Source organism: Macaca mulatta, chromosome 15 (assembly GCF_049350105.2).
Source record: "Macaca mulatta isolate MMU2019108-1 chromosome 15, T2T-MMU8v2.0, whole genome shotgun sequence".
In the NCBI taxonomy this organism is placed as follows: Eukaryota; Metazoa; Chordata; class Mammalia; order Primates; family Cercopithecidae; genus Macaca; species Macaca mulatta.
The window spans coordinates 52,371,926-52,379,284 of record NC_133420.1 but is presented as its reverse complement, the minus strand read 5'-3'; positions in this window follow the sequence as shown (position 1 = coordinate 52,379,284).

Genomic DNA, 7,359 nt, shown 5'->3' with positions numbered 1-7,359 from the left:
TACTGGCTCCATGGAATGATTTAGGGAGGGTTCCCTCTTTTTGTGTCTTGTGGACTAGTGTCAATAGGACTGGTAGCAATTCTTCGTTGCATGTCTGGTAGAATTCTGCTATGAACCCATCTGGTCCTGGACTTTTTTTGTTGGTAATTTAAAAATTACCATTTAGATCTCACTGATTGTTATTGGTCTGTTCAGGGTATCTAATTCTTACTGATTTAAGCTAGGATGATTATATTTTTCCAGGAATTTATCCATCTCTTCTAGGTTTTCTAGTTTATGTGCATAAAGTTATTCATAGTGGCCTTAAATGATCTTTTGTATTTCTGTGGTGTCAGTTGTAATAATCCTGTTTCATTTCTTATTGAACTTATTTGGATTTCCTCTCTTCTTTTCTTGGTTAATCTTGTTAATGGTCTATCGATTTTATTTATCTTGCCAAAGAACCAGCTTTTTGTTTAATTTGTTTATTTTATTTTTTTGTTTAGATTTTATTAATTTTTGCTCTGATCTTGATTATTTCCTTTCTTCTGATGGATTAAGGGTTGTTGGACAAGGCCTTTTATCATTATATAATGTCCCTCTTTGTCTTTTTAAACTGCTGTTGCTTTAAAGTTTATTTTGTCTGATATAAGAATAGCTACTACTGCTTGCTTTTGGTATCCATTTGCATGAAATATCTTTTTCCACCCCTTTACCTTAAATTTGTGCAAGTCCTTATATGTTAGATAAGTCTCTTAAAGGCAGCAGATAGTTGGTTGGTGACTTCTTATCCATTCTGCAATTCTGTATCTTTTAAGTGGAGCGTGTAGGCCATTTATATTCAATGTTAGTATTGAGATGTGAGGTACCATTTATCGTACCATTTGTTGCCTGTATACCCTGGTTTTTTATTTTTTAAATTGTATTTTTGTTTTATAGGTTCTATGAGATTTATGTTTTAAAGATGTTCTGTTTTGATGTGTTTCCAGGATTTGTTTCAAGATTTAGAGGTCCTTTGAGCAGTTCTTATACTGGTGGCTTGGTAGTGGCGAATTCTCTTAGCATTTGTCTGTGTGAAAAAGACCGTATCTTTCCTTCACATATGAAGCTTAGTTTCACTGGATACAAAATTTTTGGCTGGTGATTGTTTTGTATGAGGAGGTGCACCAATCCCCTCTAGCATGTAGGGTTTCTGCTGAGAAAACAGCTGTTAATCTGATAGGTTTTCCTATATAGGTTACCTGGTGCTTTTGTCTCATAGCTCTTAAGATTCTTTCCTTCATTGTAACTTTAGATAACCTGATGATAATGTGCCTAGATGATGATCTTTTTTTGATGAATTTCCCAGGTGCTCTTTGTGCTTCTTGTATTTGGATGTCTAGGTCTCTAGCAAGGCTGGGGAAGTTTTCCTCGATTATTCCCCTAAATATGTTTTCCAAACTTTTGTTTTTCTCTCCTTCCTCAGGAACACCAGTTATTCTTAGGTTTGGTCATTTAACATAATCACGGGTTTCTTAGAGGCTTTGTTAGTGTTTTCTTATTCTTTTTTCTTTGTCTTTGTTGGATTAGGTTAATTTGAAGACCTTGTCTTTGAGCTCTCAATTTCTTTCTTCTACTTGTTCAGTTACATTGCTGAGACTTTCCAGTTCATTTTGCTTTGTATAATAAGTGTGTCTATTGTTTCCTGAAGTTTTGATTGTTTTTCATTTATGCTATCTATTTTCTTGAATATTTCTCCCTTCACTTCTTGTATCAGTTTTTGGATTTCCTTACATTGGGCTTCACCTTTCTCTGGTGCCTCTCTGATTAGCTTAATAATTAACCTCCTGAATTCTTTTTCAGGTAAATCAGGGATTTCTTCTTGGTTTGGGTCCATTGCTGGTAAACTAATGTGATTTTTTGGAGGTATTAGAAACCTTGTTTTGTCATATTACCAGAGTTGGTTCCTGGTTCCTTCTCATTTGAGTAGGCTCTGTCAGAGGGAAGGTCTAGGGCAGAAGGCTGTTTTTCAGATTCTTTTGTCCCACAAGGTGGCCAGAGCTGTAGTGATTGTTGTCTCTTTTCTGAATCTGGCCACTCTGTACAGACAACCCCCAGTACCAGCCCAGAGCCTGGTAGACTTGGTGCTTCTCATGTACTGCTGCTACCACCATGATGCTGTCCACTAAAGAACACTTTCTGTCTTGGGTCTACCAGGCTCCAGGCTGGTAGTGGGGGGTTGTCTGTACAGACTCCTGTGATGTGAACCATCTGTCGGTCTCTCTGTCATGGATACCAGCACACTATTTGGGTTGTCTCCTGGGTCCCACAGGAGCAATCTGCTTCCTTCAGGGGATCTGCGGGTCCTCTCAGGCTTCCTGATTTATGCCTGCAATCATTCTGGAGTAAAAATTCATGATGGGAGCCTCCACATGCTGCTCTGTTCATCTATGTCAGAGCTGCAATGTAGTCCTGCCTCCCATCTGCCATGATCCCCTCCCTCACTTTTGATTCTTCATCTGTTGATTCCTCTCCAGATGCTTTTATGGTTCTACAAATCGGGGTTGCCCGGGACAAAGATAACAGCAAGAAATATCTCAAATTCCCTCTAAAAGCTCTAAGATCTAATTCGAACTTATATGGAAAAGCCATATTCCTAATAAAAATAAGATACAGAAACCTCCAAGTTGGCACTGTAAGAAGAATTTCTTAAAAAGGAAGGAAAAACGAATTAAGAAATCTCAGCCTTTTTTTCCAAGCTTCACCTTCATCCTGGTGCTTCTCACGTACTACTGCTGCAACCATGATGCACTAAAGAATATTTTCTGCCTTTAACATTTGGGGTAAGTATCTAGGTAAAAGACTCATCCATTTGTCCAGCTGAGTCGTACAACAGCAGTTGCATGCAGACAGCAATGGGAAAATAGAGAGAGGATTTGTGAATTTACATCTTCATTTAAGTTACACATTTCTGGCTTGAAGAACCCATAGGAGTTTCTGGGCATATGTTGCTTCCATGCCTTCTACCTCAGCTTCCTCATCGGTACAATGGGTTAGTAAAAGTACCTATTTCACAGGAGTAGAGTGAGGGTTAAACAGAGAAGGCTCCATATAAGTTTGCTATTATTATCATTATTAGAGCAAACTCATTTGTTTCCATCTTGCTTTCCTGTCTGCATTTTAAAATTACCTTGTTCCCATTGTAAGAAACATACAGAAAATACTTCTAATTTAGTTTTAGATGTGAGCATTTTGGTCTAGAGACACCTTTAATCATGGAGGCAAGGGTCATCTCTTTAAATTTCAGAGGGTAAATAGGAACCTCTTTGGCTAATTTTTGGAAGCAAATGCCAGAGCCAAATGATGAGGATGATGTGGGGACTGATCCTCCCTTTGAGCCAGGATAGTTGCTTCTGATAACAAAACACTTAGAGCTCTATAGTTTATGTAGTGTTTTTAAAAATCCATGTTATTAAATGCGCACAGATTTTTAGTTATTATTCTAATTTTAAGGGTATGAAAACTGAGACTTACTCCATATCTACAAATAGGCAAGACTTGATCAAGGTCCCCTGATTCCACATCCCATACTCTTTGTACTCTCCCTTACTGGGTAGAAATTTAATGGGAAAGCTAGTTTTCCCTTGAGGTCATGGAGACACAATCTGGCTAGTGCATTCCTTGTTTGAGGGTTAAGAGAAATGCTGGCTAGTGTGAAGCTCCTTCCTATATATTTTCTCAAACCCTCATTGTGGAAGATGAGTGAAACACAGCCTACTTGATTGTTTAGAAACCCACAAATTTCTAGTAAATACCATACATTTTCTTGAATTTTCCACATGTGTGAACTCTTGATGGGTTGGGAAAAGTAGCCTTGGAAAAAGTAGCCTTTAAAAAAAAATTCCTATCCTTCTATACCTTATTACTCCCTTTAAGTTTTACAGAAGTATCATTTTCAGTTTTAAACTTCCTGATTTTATAGCATCAATAATTTGGTTTGAGTCTATTTTTATCTAGTAATTTAAAATACTTTAGATATAAACTTCTAGGATGTTGACTAAAGAAAGAAGGAAATGTGGTGGGAGAAATGAGTCTGTGATAAGGGAAGTTTGTAAACCATCATGGGGAAGCTTAAAAATTCTGCAGCCACTCTAACTTACTTCCCATCCAGAAAAATAGTTGGAAAGAAGCAGCTGCAATGTTTTGCTAAGCTGATTATTCCAGGACAAGCATCATCACCTCGTTAACGTCATACTTTCCACCCATCTCCTCTCTCCCTTCTTTGTAGCACTCTTCCCTTTCCTTCTGTTCTTTTACCTCCTTTCTCTGCTCCAACACCTTGGATATTGTTTCTTTTCCATGAGTGTTCTCTTCAGTAAAATAAGCCAATACCTAACAAACAGCATGAAAGAAAGAAAATTGCTTAAGGAGAAAAATACAATCTTTGTTCAGGAGAAATAGTGATTTGTTTCCTGGGAGAATTATAAAAAAGAGGCTCACAATCACTTCTTTGCAAAGTTGCAGATCAAGGTTGTGTTGCTGCTTGCAGATAATTTGGAAGCAATGTGTAGGTTTGAAAAATGACCCATTCCTTCACAGGTGAAACTTAGACTATCCCCTTCTATCATAATTATCGACAGATTTAGATTGAAGTGATTGTGGAATGCGTTGTCCTTACAGATATTCAGGGACATGACGACGAGTGACTCTGATGGGAATGATTGAAAACGGTACAGTTCACCATCACAGCCCCTGAAATGGCTGAGATATGCAAAAGTGCTGGTTTGATCCAAAAGGTATAAATAGCACTAGAAGGGGAAGGCTGAGCAGGGCTTGCAGGCTGCTGTGTTGGAGGAACAATTTGACAGAGACAGAGCAAGATGATGATAACTTGGAAAAAGGATAATTTGTCATGATTACCTCTTTCCCCCTCCTCCCTAGAGAGAATAGCTTGCACCCATTGGAATTCATGTGTGGGGGAAAAAAGCATTATAACCAAGAAAACATATCATTTTATATTTTCCTTTTCTGGGTCTACACTTTGGGTGTATAGAGTCATCAGATTGTGAAAGTTCTGCTAAAAAGATGTGGCACGTTGCAGGATTTCTCTAAGGTTTGAGACATTTTAGTTGCAGTAGCTTCTTTGTTAGGAGGTGCTGCTCCTAGATGCAAGTACTTTGGATTTATTATCGCTTATGCAGTCATCAGACAACCTAGCCGCCTCCACCAATTTTGCTACAAATGCATTTGCCCCATAAACTCAAATGGTGCTAACTGCTATCATGGGTTTGAAGACAAATCCTAAAATTTTTGTAGCAAAAACTTTGAATAGCCTGCCTGTTTTTCCTTTTTAAAATAGCATTTACTATTTTTAAAAATAAAAGTAGCACATATTCAGTGTAGCACTTTTTGAAATATAGAAAAGTGTGAAGATGAAGAAATAGAATATTATTGATAATTCCATCACCCGTATGTGAGTATGTTAAGACTCCCTGCGGACCTTGGAGTCTTCTGCCTGATTCACGATAGATGTAGTTTTCTTTGTTCCACCACTCCTCTTCTTTTCTCTGCTCATAGTTGCCCTTTCTCTCTTGTCACCTGTCTCCTTTTGTGTCTGTGATTTTGGTTCATTGGCTCTGCCTTTGGGGTACTCACTTACTTCCTTTGGAAACTGCACTGGGGGAGCACGGTGATAGTTTCTTTACACCAAAACTTGATGGGCCACGGGAATATTTTACAGAAGAACAACTCCATTGATTTCCAAATGTAAGGTTGCTCTAGAACAGTGTTTGGAGATTTCTACCCTGTGGTAAGAAAATGCCTGCCCAAATCCATCACTCTGGGAGATGAGGGTGGGTTACAATGGCAAACCCTGGTGGAAGAAATGGGGCTGAAACCAGGGTTGCCAGATTTAGCAAATAAAAATATAGGATGCCCAAATGTTTTTTGAGGCATACCTATATTAAAGAAAATTTTGTTGATCTGAAATTCAAATGAACTGGTCAACGAGTATTTTGTCTATCAAACCCTAGCTGAAATAGTAGTTAAACCTCCAGAAAGGCAAGGGATTATGGAACAGAAAAAGGTGACTAGGGAAGGTGGCCTCATCTCACTTCAGTGCATTCATGGAAGCCTTGTTCATTTCTAGACATGGATGGCTCCCCCCACTGGGCCTAAGTCTGACCTGTACTCTCCTTTCCCTGCCCTCAAATGGTCAGCTTCTGATGGGGATTCTGATGCCTTAAAACTCTTTATCCACCATTGCCACCCACCCCTGTCCAGTTCAGGCCGTTGGTGATCACCTGGACCACTGATGCCTTCCTAGACCAGCCTCTGTATGAACAAAATGAAAGCTCCTCTGACGCAGCTTTTACCATGCTGCTGAGAGCTCTTTCTAAATGTAAATCTAGGGAAGTCTACTCCCTCTGCTTAAAATCTTTCAAAACGTTCCCAATGCTCTTAAGCTCTCTACTCTAGAAAGCCTGGGCAGACTTTCGTGATGTGGCCTCTGTCTTCTTCTTCACCCTCATGCCAGGTTTCTCCTTATTCCTTTATATTCATCCTAATTTTCCCTCCAGTTCTCTGAATAAAATATGTTCTTACTGGATTGTAGACAATTGTACATTTAAAAAAATCACTCAAAAAGCATTCATTTCTTCTCTACCAAGTGCCATTCGTAGAGGTGAACAAGATGTGGTTCCTATCCTCATGTAGGTGTAGGCCAGGACTCGGCACTCAGAGGTACACAGGGGCTGGGACGGCCATACTATGCGGGAAAAGAGTGGGTGAAACATGGCTCTCTTGCTCTATCTTACCTTTTCCACTTTTGGTAGAAACATGAACATAAGAAACATTTTGTTTTTCCTTGAACTGTACTATTAAAAAGACAATAGCACAAGCTTAATGATAAATGGAGCTGACCTAGGCCTCACTGCTAGGGGCATGTCTTAGTCCATTCTGGATTCTGTAACAAAGTTATAGAACTGGGTAATTTATAAATAATAGGAGTTTATTGCTCACGGTTCTGGAGGCTGGGAAGTTCAAGATCAAGGTGCCAGCCGCTTTGGTGTCTGCTTCTCATAGATGGAACCTTTTTGCTGTGTGCTCATGTGACAGGAGAGATGAATAGTGTCCTCACATGGTAGAAGGACAAAGGGGGCTCCCTAAGCTTCTTGTATAATGGCACTAATCCCATTCATGAGGGCTCCGCCCTCATAACTTGGTGGCCCCAAAGGCCCTCACCTCTTACCATTCTCATATTAATAATAATTAATTGCCATTAAGTTTTGACATATGAACTTGGGGAGATACAGTCAGACCATAGAAAGGCACAAGAAAAAGTGATAGCAACTGCGGTAAATCAGACCCCATTTAAAGGGGCAGTCATTACTCAGTTCTAGT